Genomic DNA, 14653 nt, shown 5'->3' with positions numbered 1-14653 from the left:
AGGTTTGGGGGCGCCCTCCACGCAGCTGCCTGGTATCACAGCTGTTCCCTGGCAGGGGGAATTCCGCTAAATACCTCCCCTGTCCAGGGGGAGGCACTACGTGTTTCCTGCATTTTCAGACCAACCCCCGACTTTCCCCGGCAGCCCGCACTAAGAGATTCTCGGGGATGACACGCGGAGGGCTCCTAGGAGATCCCAGGCGCTGCAGACGGAGGACGGAACCTCCCCACACTCAGAATTCCGGAACGCGGCCGAGTGGATTGGGGACGCGTGTGGCCGCCATCCACGCAGCTGCCTGGGGTGACAGCTGTGCCCTTGCCAAGGGAATTCCGCTAATTACCTCCCCTATCCAGGGGGAGGCACTACATGCTTCCTGCATTTCCAGTCAAATCCCCGCCTTTCCCCAGCAGCCCGCACTATGAGTCACTCGAGGAAGACACGAGGAGGACTACTAGGAGATCCCAGGCGCTGCAGACAGAGGACGGAACCTTCCCACCCTCAGAATTCCGGAAGTCGCCAGAGTGGGTGGGGGAGGTTTGGGACAGCGCTCCACGCAGCTGCCTGGTGTCACAGCTGTTCCATGGCAGGGGGAATTCCGCTAATATCCTCCCCTGTCCAGGGGGAGGCACTTCATGCTACCTGCATTTCCAGCCCAAACCCCGCCTTTCAACGGAAGCCCGCCCTAGGAGACACTCAGGGAAGACACGCGGAGGGCTCCTAGGAGATCCCAGGTGCCGCAGAGAGAAGACGGAACCTCCCCACACTCAGATTTAGGGAATAAGTAGGAGTGGTTTGGGGAGGTTTGGGGGCGCCCTCCACGCAGCTGCCTTTTGTCACAGCTGTTCCCTGGCAGGGAGAAGTCCGCTAAATACCTCCCCTATCCAGGGGGAGGCACTACGATTTTCCTGCATTTCCAGACCAACCCCCGACTTTCCCCGGCAGCCCGCACTAAGAGCCACTCGGGGAAGTCACGCGGAGGGCTCCTAGGAGATCCCAGGCGCTGCAGATGGAGGACGGAACCTCCCCACACTCAGAATTCCGGAACGCAACCGAGTGGGTGGGGGATGTTTGGGACCGCACTCCACTTAGCTGCCTGGTGTCACAGCTGTTCCCTGGCAGGGGGAAGTCCGCTAATTACCTCCCCTGTACAGGGGGTGGCACTACATGGTTCCTGCATTTCCAGCACAACCCCCGCTTTTCCCCGGCAGCCCGCACAAGGACACACTCGGGGAAAACATGCGGAGGGCTCCTAGTAGATCCCACGCGCTGCAGACAGAGGACGGAACCTCCACACACTCAGATATCCGGAATAAGTAGGAGAGGTTTGGGTAGGTTTGGGGGCGCCCTCCACGCAGCTGCCTGGTGTCACAGCTGTTTCTTTGCAGGGGGAAGTCCGCTAATTACCTCCCCTGTCCAGGGGGAGGCACTACATGCTACCTTCATTTCCAGCCCAACCCCCGCCTTTCAACGGAAGCCCGCCCTAGGAGACACTCAGGGAAGACACGTGGAAGTCTCCTAGTAGATCCAAAGAGCTGCAGACAGAAGGCGGATCCTCCCCACACTCAGAATTACGGAATAAGTAGGAGTGGTTTGGGGAGGTTTGGGGGCGCCCTTCACGCAGCTGCCTTTTGTCACAGCTGTTCCCTGGCAGGGAGAAGTCCGCTAATTACCTCCCCATTCCAGGGTGAGGTACTAGATGCTACCTGCATTTCCAGCCAAACCCCCAAATTTCCCCGACAGCCCGCACTAGGTGCCACTCGGTGTAGACACGCGGAAGGCTCCAAGGAGATCCCAGGCGCTGCAGACAGAGGACGGAGCCTCCCCACACTCAGAATTACGGAATAAGTAGGAGTGGTTGGGGGAGGTTTGGGGGCGCCCTCCACGCAGCTGCCTGTTGTCGCAGCTGTTCCCTGTCTGGGGGAATTCCGCTAAATACCTCCCCTGTCCAGGCTGAGGAACTAGATGCTACCTGCATTTCCAGCCCAACCCCCGCCTTTCCCGGGCAACCCGCACTAGGAAACACTCGGGGAAGAAACGCGGAGGGCTCCTAGGAGATCCCAGTGGCTGCAGACAGAGGACGGATCCTCCCCAACTCAGAAATCCTGAACACGGCCGAATGGGTTGGGGAGGTTTTGGGCCGCCCTCCACGCACCTGCCTTGTGTCAGAGCTGTTCCCTGTCAGGGGGAATTCCGCTAATTACCTCCCCTGTCGAGGGGGAGGCACTAGATGCTACCTGCATTTCCAGCCCAAACCCCGCATTTCCCCGGCAGCCCGCACTAGGAAACACTCAGGGAAGACACGCGGAATGCTCCTAGGAGATCCCAAGAGCTGCAGACAGAGGACAGAACCTCCCCACACTCAGAATTACAGAATAAGTAGGAGTGGTCTGGGGAATTTTGGGGGCGCCCACCACGTAGGTTCCTGGTGTCACACTTGTTCCCTGGCAGGTGGAATTCCGCTAATTACCTCATCATTCCAGGTGGAGGCACTAGATGCTACCTGCATTTCCAGAACAACCCCCGCATTTCCTCGGCTGCCCGCTCTAGAGAAACTGGTTGAAGACCCGCCGAGGGCTCCTAGGAGATCCCAGGTGCTGCAGACAGAGGACGGAACTTCCCCACACTCAGAGTTACGGAACGCGGCCGAGTGGGTGGGGGAGGATTGGGGCCGCCCTCCAATCATCTGCCTGTTGTCACAGCTATTACCTGTCAGGGGGAAGTCCGCTAATTACCTCCATTGTCCGGGGGGAAGCACTACATTTTTCCTGCATTTCCAGCCCTACCCCTGCCTTTCCCCGGCAGCCCGCAATAGGAGTCACTCTGGGAAGACACGCGGATGGCTCCTAGGAGATCCCAGGGGATGCAGACAGAGAACGGAACCTCCCTACACTCAGAATTCCGGAACGCGGCCGAGTGGGTGGGGGAGGATTGCGGCCGCACTCCACACAGCTGCCTGATGTCACAGCTGTTCCCTGCCAGGGGGAAGTCCGCTAATTACCTCATCAGTCCACGTTGAGGCACTAGATGCTAAATGCATTTCCAGCCCAACCCACAGCTTTCCCCGGCAGCCCGCAATAGTAGACACTCAGGGAAGTCACGCAGAGGGCTCCTAGGAGATCCAAGGTGCCGCAGACAGAGGACGGAACCTTCCCACACTCAGAATTACGGAATACGTACGAGAGGGTTGGGGAGGTTTGGGGCCGCACTCCACACAGCTGCCTGGTGTCACAGCTGTTCCCTGGCAGGGGGAATTCCGTTAATTACATCAACACTCCAGGGGGAGGCACTACATTCTACCTGCATTTCCAGCCCAACCCCCGCCTTTCCCTGGCAGCCCGCAATAGCAGACTCTCGGGGATGAAACGCAGAGGGCTCCTATGACATCCCAGGAGCTGCAGTGAGACGACGGAACCTCCCCAGACTCAGAATTCCGGAACGAGGCCGAGTGGGTGGGGGAGGTTTGGGGCCGCCCTCCACGCAGCTGCCTGGTGTCACAGCTATTCCCTGTCAGGGGAATTCCGCTAAATACCTCCCCTATCCAGGGGGAGCCACTCGATGCTTCCTGCATTTCCAGGCCAACCCCCGAATTTCCCATGTAGCCCCGCACTAGGAGACAATCGGGAAAATACGCGGATTTCTCCTAGGAGATCCCATGCGCTGCAGACAGAGGACGGAACCTAACCACACTCAGAATTCCGGAACGCGGCCGAGTGGGTGGGGGATGTTTTGGGCCAAACTCCACGAGTTGCCTTTTCTCACAGCTGTTCTCTGGCAGGGGGAAGTCCGCTAATTACCTCCCCTGTCAATGGGGAGGCACTACATGCTTCCTGCATTTTCAGTCAAATCCCCGCCTTTCCCCAGCAGCCCGCACTACGAGTCACTCGAGGAAGACACGCGGAGGGCTCCTAGGAGATCCCAAGAGCTGCAGACAGAAGACGGAACCTCCCCACCCTCAGATTTAGGGAATAAATAGGAGTGGTTTGGGGAGGTTTGGGGGCGCCCTCCACGCAGCTGCCTGGTGTCACAGCTGTTCCCTGGCAGGGGGAAGTCCGCTAATTACCTCCCCTGTCCGGGGGGTGGCATTACATGGTTCCTCATTTGCAGCACAACACCCGCTTTTCCCCGGCAGCCCGCACTAGGACACAATCGGGGAAAACATGCGCAGGGCTCCTAGTAGATCCCAGGCGCTGCAGACAGAGGACGGAACCACCCAAACTCAGATATCCGGAATAAGTAGGAGAGGTTTGGGGAGGTTTGTGGCCGCCTTCCACGCAGCTGCCTGGTGTCACAGCTGTTCCTTTGCAGGGGGAAGTCCGCTAAATTCTTCCGCTGTCCAGGGGGTGGCACTACATGCTACCTTCATTTCCAGCCCAACCCCCGCGTTTCAACTAGAGCCCGCCCTAGGAGACACTCAGGGAAGACACGTGGAGGGCTCCTAGTAGATCCCAAGAGCTGCAGACAGAAGGCGGAACCTCCCCACAATCAGAATTACAGAATAATTAGGAGTGGTTTGGGGAGGCTTGGGGGCGCCCTCCACACAGCTGCCTTTTTTCACAGCTGTTCCCTGGCAGGGGGAAGTCCGCTACTTACCTCCCCTGTCCAGGGGGATGCACTACATGCTTCCTGCATTTCGATCCCAACCCCGGCATTTAACCGGCTGCCCGCACTAGGAGAGAATCTGGGAAGACACGCGAAGGGCTCCTAGGAGATCCCAGGCACTGCAGACAGAGGACGGAACCTCCTCACTTTCAGAATTCCGGAACGCGGCCGAGTGGCTGGGAGAGGTCTGGGATCGCGCTCCACGCAGCTGCCTGGTTTCACAGGTGTTCCCTGGCAGGGGAAAGTCCGCTAATTACCTCCCCTGTCCAGGGGGTGGCACTACATGCTTCCTGCATTTCCGGTCAAATCCCCCGCTTTTCCCCGGCAGCCCGCAACATGAGTCACTCGAGTAAGACACGTGGAGGGCTCCTAGGAGATCCCAGGCGCTGCAGACAGAGGACGGAACCTCCCCACAATCAGAATTCCGGAAAGAGTCCAAGTGGTTGGGGGAGGTTTGGGGCCGCCCTCCACGCAGCTTCCTGGTATAACAGCTGTTCCCTGCAGGGGGAAGTTCGCTAATTACCTCCCCTGTCCAGGGTGTGACACTACATGCTACCTGCATTTTAAGCCCAACCCCCGCTTTTCCCCTGCAGCCTGCATTCGGAGACACTCAGGGAAGACACCCGGAGGGCTCCTAGGAGATCCCAGGCGCTGCAGACGGAGGACGGAACCTCCCCACACTCAGTGTTACAGAACGCGGCCGATTGGGTGGGGGAGGATTGGAGCCGCCCTCCAGGCAGCTGCCTTTTGTCACAGCTTTTCCCTGTCAGGGGGAAGTCCGCTAATTACCTCCCTTGTCCAGGGTGAGGCACTAGATTCTACCTGCATTTCCAGGCCAACCCCCGCATTTCCCCGGCAGCCCGCACTAGGAGACACTCGGGGAAGACACACGGAGGGATTCTAGGAGATCCCAGGCGCTGCAGACAGAGGACGGAACCTCCCCACAATCAGAATTCCGGAACGCGTCCGAGTGGGTGGAGGAGTATTGGGCCGCCCTCCACGCAGCTGCCTGTTGTCAGAGCTGTTCCTTGGCATGGGGAAGTCCGCTAAATTCCTCCGCTGTCCAGGGGAATGTACTACATGCTACCTTCTTTTCCAGCCCAACCCCCGCCTTTCAACGGCAGCCCGCCCTAGGAGACACTCAGGGAAGACATGCGGAGGGCTCCTAGGAGATCCCAGGTGCCGCAGAGAGAAGACGGAACCTCCCCACACTCAGATTTAGGGAATAAGTAGGAGTGGTTTGGGGAGGTTTGGGGGCGCCCTCCACGCAGCTGCCTTTTGTCACAGCTGTTCCCTGGCAGGGAGAAGTCCGCTAAATACCTCCCCTATCCAGGGGGAGGCACTACGATTTTCCTGCATTTCCAGACCAACCCCCGACTTTCCCCGGCAGCCCGCACTAAGAGCCACTCGGGGAAGTCACGCGGAGGGCTCCTAGGAGATCCCAGGCGCTGCAGATGGAGGACGGAACCTCCCCACACTCAGAATTCCGGAACGCAACCGAGTGGGTGGGGGATGTTTGGGACCGCACTCCACTTAGCTGCCTGGTGTCACAGCTGTTCCCTGGCAGGGGGAAGTCCGCTAATTACCTCCCCTGTACAGGGGGTGGCACTACATGGTTCCTGCATTTCCAGCACAACCCCCGCTTTTCCCCGGCAGCCCGCACAAGGACACACTCGGGGAAAACATGCGGAGGGCTCCTAGTAGATCCCACGCGCTGCAGACAGAGGACGGAACCTCCACACACTCAGATATCCGGAATAAGTAGGAGAGGTTTGGGTAGGTTTGGGGGCGCCCTCCACGCAGCTGCCTGGTGTCACAGCTGTTTCTTTGCAGGGGGAAGTCCGCTAAATTCCTCCGCTGTCCAGGGGGAGGCACTACATGCTACCTTCATTTCCAGCCCAACCCCCGCCTTTCAACGGAAGCCCGCCCTAGGAGACACTCAGGGAAGACACGTGGAAGTCTCCTAGTAGATCCAAAGAGCTGCAGACAGAAGGCGGATCCTCCCCACACTCAGAATTACGGAATAAGTAGGAGTGGTTTGGGGAGGTTTGGGGGCGCCCTTCACGCAGCTGCCTTTTGTCACAGCTGTTCCCTGGCAGGGAGAAGTCCGCTAATTACCTCCCCATTCCAGGGTGAGGTACTAGATGCTACCTGCATTTCCAGCCAAACCCCCAAATTTCCCCGACAGCCCGCACTAGGTGCCACTCGGTGTAGACACGCGGAAGGCTCCAAGGAGATCCCAGGCGCTGCAGACAGAGGACGGAGCCTCCCCACACTCAGAATTACGGAATAAGTAGGAGTGGTTGGGGGAGGTTTGGGGGCGCCCTCCACGCAGCTGCCTGTTGTCGCAGCTGTTCCCTGTCTGGGGGAATTCCGCTAAATACCTCCCCTGTCCAGGCTGAGGAACTAGATGCTACCTGCATTTCCAGCCCAACCCCCGCCTTTCCCGGGCAACCCGCACTAGGAAACACTCGGGGAAGAAACGCGGAGGGCTCCTAGGAGATCCCAGTGGCTGCAGACAGAGGACGGATCCTCCCCAACTCAGAAATCCTGAACACGGGCCCGAATGGGTTGGGGAGGTTTTGGGCCGCCCTCCACGCACCTGCCTTGTGTCAGAGCTGTTCCCTGTCAGGGGGAATTCCGCTAATTACCTCCCCTGTCGAGGGGGAGGCACTAGATGCTACCTGCATTTCCAGCCCAAACCCCGCATTTCCCCGGCAGCCCGCACTAGGAAACACTCAGGGAAGACACGCGGAATGCTCCTAGGAGATCCCAAGAGCTGCAGACAGAGGACAGAACCTCCCCACACTCAGAATTACAGAATAAGTAGGAGTGGTCTGGGGAATTTTGGGGGCGCCCACCACGTAGGTTCCTGGTGTCACACTTGTTCCCTGGCAGGTGGAATTCCGCTAATTACCTCATCATTCCAGGTGGAGGCACTAGATGCTACCTGCATTTCCAGAACAACCCCCGCATTTCCTCGGCTGCCTGCTCTAGAGAAACTGGTTGAAGACCCGCCGAGGGCTCCTAGGAGATCCCAGGTGCTGCAGACAGAGGACGGAACTTCCCCACACTCAGAGTTACGGAACGCGGCCGAGTGGGTGGGGGAGGATTGGGGCCGCCCTCCAATCATCTGCCTGTTGTCACAGCTATTACCTGTCAGGGGGAAGTCCGCTAATTACCTCCATTGTCCGGGGGGAAGCACTACATTTTTCCTGCATTTCCAGCCCTACCCCTGCCTTTCCCCGGCAGCCCGCAATAGGAGTCACTCTGGGAAGACACGCGGATGGCTCCTAGGAGATCCCAGGGGATGCAGACAGAGAACGGAACCTCCCTACACTCAGAATTCCGGAACGCGGCCGAGTGGGTGGGGGAGGATTGCGGCCGCACTCCACACAGCTGCCTGATGTCACAGCTGTTCCCTGCCAGGGGGAAGTCCGCTAATTACCTCATCAGTCCACGTTGAGGCACTAGATGCTAAATGCATTTCCAGCCCAACCCACAGCTTTCCCCGGCAGCCCGCAATAGTAGACACTCAGGGAAGTCACGCAGAGGGCTCCTAGGAGATCCAAGGTGCCGCAGACAGAGGACGGAACCTTCCCACACTCAGAATTACGGAATACGTACGAGAGGGTTGGGGAGGTTTGGGGCCGCACTCCACACAGCTGCCTGGTGTCACAGCTGTTCCCTGGCAGGGGGAATTCCGTTAATTACATCAACACTCCAGGGGGAGGCACTACATTCTACCTGCATTTCCAGCCCAACCCCCGCCTTTCCCTGGCAGCCCGCAATAGCAGACTCTCGGGGATGAAACGCAGAGGGCTCCTATGACATCCCAGGAGCTGCAGTGAGACGACGGAACCTCCCCAGACTCAGAATTCCGGAACGAGGCCGAGTGGGTGGGGGAGGTTTGGGGCCGCCCTCCACGCAGCTGCCTGGTGTCACAGCTATTCCCTGTCAGGGGAATTCCGCTAAATACCTCCCCTATCCAGGGGGAGCCACTCGATGCTTCCTGCATTTCCAGGCCAACCCCCGAATTTCCATGTAGCCCGCACTAGGAGACAATCGGGAAAATACGCGGATTTCTCCTAGGAGATCCCTTGCGCTGCAGACAGAGGACGGAACCTAACCACACTCAGAATTCCGGAAAGCGGCCGAGTGGGTGGGGGATGTTTTAGGCCAAACTCCACGAGTTGCCTTTTCTCACAGCTGTTCTCTGGCAGTGGGAAGTCCGCTAATTACCTCCCCTGTCAATGGGGAGGCACTACATGCTTCCTGCATTTTCAGTCAAATCCCCGCCTTTCCCCAGCTGCCCGCACTACGAGTCACTCGAGGAATACACGCGGAGGGCTCCTAGGAGATCCCAAGAGCTGCAGACAGAAGACGGAACCTCCCCACCCTCAGATTTAGGGAATAAATAGGAGTGGTTTGGGGAGGTTTGGGGGCGCCCTCCACGCAGCTGCCTGGTGTCACAGCTGTTCCCTGGCAGGGGGAAGTCCGCTAATTACCTCCCCTGTCCGGGGGGTGGCATTACATGGTTCCTCATTTGCAGCACAAACACCCGCTTTTCCCCGGCAGCCCGCACTAGGACACAATCGGGGAAAACATGCGCAGGGCTCCTAGTAGATCCCAGGCGCTGCAGACAGAGGACGGAACCACCCAAACTCAGATATCCGGAATAAGTAGGAGAGGTTTGGGGAGGTTTGTGGCCGCCTTCCACGCAGCTGCCTGGTGTCACAGCTGTTCTTTGCAGGGGGAAGTCCGCTAAATTCTTCCGCTGTCCAGGGGTGGCACTACATGCTACCTTCATTTCCAGCCCAACCCCCGCGTTTCAACTAGAGCCCGCCCTAGGAGACACTCAGGGAAGACACGTGGAGGGCTCCTAGTAGATCCCAAGAGCTGCAGACAGAAGGCGGACCTACCCCCAATCAGAATTACGGAATAATTAGGAGTGGTTTGGGGAGGTTTGGGGGCGCCCTCCACGCAGCGGCCTGTTTTTCACAGCTGTTCACTGTCAGGGGAAGTACGCTAATTACCTCCCCTGTCCAGGGGAAGGCACTACATGCTACCTGAATTTCCAATGCAACCCCCGACTTTCCCAGGCAGCCCGCATAGAAGACACTCGGGGAAGACAAGCGAGGGCTCCTAATACATCCCAGGTGCTGCAGACCGAGGACGGAAACTCCCCACACTCAGAATTCCGGAACGCGGCCGAATGGATTGGGGACGCGTGTGGCCGCCCTCCACGCAGCTGCCTGGTGTCACAGCTGTTCCCTTGCAGGGGGAATTCCGCTAATTACCCCTCCCCTATTCAGGGGGAGGCACTACATGCTTCCTGCATTTCCAGTTATATCCCCGCATTTCCCCAGCAGCCCGCACTACGAGTCACTCGAGGAAGACACGCGGAGGGCTCCTAGGAGATCCCAAGAGCTGCAGACAGAAGGCGGAACCTCCCCACACTCAGAATTACGGAATAAGTAGGAGTGGTTTGGGGAGGTTGGGGGCGCCCTCACGCAGCTGCCTGGTATCACAGCTGTTCCCTGGCAGGGGGAATTCCGCTAAATACCTCCCCTGTCCAGGGGGAGGCACTACGTGTTTCCTGCATTTTCAGACCAACCCCCGACTTTCCCCGGCAGCCCGCACTAAGAGATTCTCGGGGATGACACGCGGAGGGCTCCTAGGAGATCCCAGGCGCTGCAGACGGAGGACGGAACCTCCCCACACTCAGAATTCCGGAACGCGGCCGAGTGGATTGGGGACGCGTGTGGGCCGCCATCCACGCAGCTGCCTGGGGTGACAGCTGTGCCCTTGCCAAGGGAATTCCGCTAATTACCTCCCCTATCCAGGGGGAGGCACTACATGCTTCCTGCATTTCCAGTCAAATCCCCGCCTTTCCCCAGCAGCCCGCACTATGAGTCACTCGAGGAAGACACGAGGAGGACTACTAGGAGATCCCAGGCGCTGCAGACAGAGGACGGAACCTTCCCACCCTCAGAATTCCGGAAGTCGCCAGAGTGGGTGGGGGAGGTTTGGGACAGCGCTCCACGCAGCTGCCTGGTGTCACAGCTGTTCCATGGCAGGGGGAATTCCGCTAATATCCTCCCCTGTCCAGGGGAGGCACTTCATGCTACCTGCATTTCCAGCCCAAACCCCGCCTTTCAACGGAAGCCCGCCCTAGGAGACACTCAGGGAAGACACGCGGAGGGCTCCTAGGAGATCCCAGGTGCCGCAGAGAGAAGACGGAACCTCCCCACACTCAGATTTAGGGAATAAGTAGGAGTGGTTTGGGGAGGTTTGGGGGCGCCCTCCACGCAGCTGCCTTTTGTCACAGCTGTTCCCTGGCAGGGAGAAGTCCGCTAAATACCTCCCCTATCCAGGGGGAGGCACTACGATTTTCCTGCATTTCCAGACCAACCCCCGACTTCCCCGGCAGCCCGCACTAAGAGCCACTCGGGGAAGTCACGCGGAGGGCTCCTAGGAGATCCAGGCGCTGCAGATGGAGGACGGAACCTCCCCACACTCAGAATTCCGGAACGCAACCGAGTGGGTGGGGGATGTTTGGGACCGCACTCCACTTAGCTGCCTGGTGTCACAGCTGTTCCCTGGCAGGGGGAAGTCCGCTAATTACCTCCCCTGTACAGGGGGTGGCACTACATGGTTCCTGCATTTCCAGCACAACCCCCGCTTTTCCCCGGCAGCCCGCACAAGGACACACTCGGGGAAAACATGCGGAGGGCTCCTAGTAGATCCCACGCGCTGCAGACAGAGGACGGAACCTCCACACACTCAGATATCCGGAATAAGTAGGAGAGGTTGGGTAGGTTTGGGGGCGCCCTCCACGCAGCTGCCTGGTGTCACAGCTGTTTCTTTGCAGGGGGAAGTCCGCTAATTACCTCCCCTGTCCAGGGGGAGGCACTACATGCTACCTTCATTTCCAGCCCAACCCCCGCCTTTCAACGGAAGCCCGCCCTAGGAGACACTCAGGGAAGACACGTGGAAGTCTCCTAGTAGATCCAAAGAGCTGCAGACAGAAGGCGGATCCTCCCCACACTCAGAATTACGGAATAAGTAGGAGTGGTTTGGGGAGGTTTGGGGGCGCCCTTCACGCAGCTGCCTTTTGTCACAGCTGTTCCCTGGCAGGGAGAAGTCCGCTAATTACCTCCCCATTCCAGGGTGAGGTACTAGATGCTACCTGCATTTCCAGCCAAACCCCCAAATTTCCCCGACAGCCCGCACTAGGTGCCACTCGGTGTAGACACGCGGAAGGCTCCAAGGAGATCCCAGGCGCTGCAGACAGAGGACGGAGCCTCCCCACACTCAGAATTACGGAATAAGTAGGAGTGGTTGGGGGAGGTTTGGGGGCGCCCTCCACGCAGCTGCCTGTTGTCGCAGCTGTTCCCTGTCTGGGGGAATTCCGCTAAATACCTCCCCTGTCCAGGCTGAGGAACTAGATGCTACCTGCATTTCCAGCCCAACCCCCGCCTTTCCCGGGCAACCCGCACTAGGAAACACTCGGGGAAGAAACGCGGAGGGCTCCTAGGAGATCCCAGTGGCTGCAGACAGAGGACGGATCCTCCCCAACTCAGAAATCCTGAACACGGCCGAATGGGTTGGGGAGGTTTTGGGCCGCCCTCCACGCACCTGCCTTGTGTCAGAGCTGTTCCCTGTCAGGGGGAATTCCGCTAATTACCTCCCCTGTCGAGGGGGAGGCACTAGATGCTACCTGCATTTCCAGCCCAAACCCCGCATTTCCCCGGCAGCCCGCACTAGGAAACACTCAGGGAAGACACGCGGAATGCTCCTAGGAGATCCCAAGAGCTGCAGACAGAGGACAGAACCTCCCCACACTCAGAATTACAGAATAAGTAGGAGTGGTCTGGGGAATTTTGGGGGCGCCCACCACGTAGGTTCCTGGTGTCACACTTGTTCCCTGGCAGGTGGAATTCCGCTAATTACCTCATCATTCCAGGTGGAGGCACTAGATGCTACCTGCATTTCCAGAACAACCCCCGCATTTCCTCGGCTGCCCGCTCTAGAGAAACTGGTTGAAGACCCGCCGAGGGCTCCTAGGAGATCCCAGGTGCTGCAGACAGAGGACGGAACTTCCCCACACTCAGAGTTACGGAACGCGGCCGAGTGGGTGGGGGAGGATTGGGGCCGCCCTCCAATCATCTGCCTGTTGTCACAGCTATTACCTGTCAGGGGGAAGTCCGCTAATTACCTCCATTGTCCGGGGGGAAGCACTACATTTTTCCTGCATTTCCAGCCCTACCCCTGCCTTTCCCCGGCAGCCCGCAATAGGAGTCACTCTGGGAAGACACGCGGATGGCTCCTAGGAGATCCCAGGGGATGCAGACAGAGAACGGAACCTCCCTACACTCAGAATTCCGGAACGCGGCCGAGTGGGTGGGGGAGGATTGCGGCCGCACTCCACACAGCTGCCTGATGTCACAGCTGTTCCCTGCCAGGGGGAAGTCCGCTAATTACCTCATCAGTCCACGTTGAGGCACTAGATGCTAAATGCATTTCCAGCCCAACCCACAGCTTTCCCCGGCAGCCCGCAATAGTAGACACTCAGGGAAGTCACGCAGAGGGCTCCTAGGAGATCCAAGGTGCCGCAGACAGAGGACGGAACCTTCCCACACTCAGAATTACGGAATACGTACGAGAGGGTTGGGGAGGTTTGGGGCCGCACTCCACACAGCTGCCTGGTGTCACAGCTGTTCCCTGGCAGGGGGAATTCCGTTAATTACATCAACACTCCAGGGGGAGGCACTACATTCTACCTGCATTTCCAGCCCAACCCCCGCCTTTCCCTGGCAGCCCGCAATAGCAGACTCTCGGGGATGAAACGCAGAGGGCTCCTATGACATCCCAGGAGCTGCAGTGAGACGACGGAACCTCCCCAGACTCAGAATTCCGGAACGAGGCCGAGTGGGTGGGGGAGGTTTGGGGCCGCCCTCCACGCAGCTGCCTGGTGTCACAGCTATTCCCTGTCAGGGGAATTCCGCTAAATACCTCCCCTATCCAGGGGGAGCCACTCGATGCTTCCTGCATTTCCAGGCCAACCCCCGAATTTCCCATGTAGCCCGCACTAGGAGACAATCGGGAAAATACGCGGATTTCTCCTAGGAGATCCCATGCGCTGCAGACAGAGGACGGAACCTAACCACACTCAGAATTCCGGAACGCGGCCGAGTGGGTGGGGGATGTTTTGGGCCAAACTCCACGAGTTGCCTTTTCTCACAGCTGTTCTCTGGCAGGGGGAAGTCCGCTAATTACCTCCCCTGTCAATGGGGAGGCACTACATGCTTTCCTGCATTTTCAGTCAAATCCCCGCCTTTCCCCAGCAGCCCGCACTACGAGTCACTCGAGGAAGACACGCGGAGGGCTCCTAGGAGATCCCAAGAGCTGCAGACAGAAGACGGAACCTCCCCACCCTCAGATTTAGGGAATAAATAGGAGTGGTTTGGGGAGGTTTGGGGGCGCCCTCCACGCAGCTGCCTGGTGTCACAGCTGTTCCCTGGCAGGGGGAAGTCCGCTAATTACCTCCCCTGTCCGGGGGGTGGCATTACATGGTTCCTCATTTGCAGCACAACACCCGCTTTTCCCCGGCAGCCCGCACTAGGACACAATCGGGGAAAACATGCGCAGGGCTCCTAGTAGATCCCAGGCGCTGCAGACAGAGGACGGAACCACCCAAACTCAGATATCCGGAATAAGTAGGAGAGGTTTGGGGAGGTTTGTGGCCGCCTTCCACGCAGCTGCCTGGTGTCACAGCTGTTCCTTTGCAGGGGGAAGTCCGCTAAATTCTTCCGCTGTCCAGGGGGTGGCACTACATGCTACCTTCATTTCCAGCCCAACCCCCGCGTTTCAACTAGAGCCCGCCCTAGGAGACACTCAGGGAAGACACGTGGAGGGCTCCTAGTAGATCCCAAGAGCTGCAGACAGAAGGCGGAACCTCCCCACAATCAGAATTACAGAATAATTAGGAGTGGTTTGGGGAGGCTTGGGGGCGCCCTCCACACAGCTGCCTTTTTTCACAGCTGTTCCC

This window comes from Camelus ferus, chromosome 36 (assembly GCF_009834535.1).
Source record: "Camelus ferus isolate YT-003-E chromosome 36, BCGSAC_Cfer_1.0, whole genome shotgun sequence".
In the NCBI taxonomy this organism is placed as follows: Eukaryota; Metazoa; Chordata; class Mammalia; order Artiodactyla; family Camelidae; genus Camelus; species Camelus ferus.
Note: the sequence above shows the minus strand (reverse complement) of the source record.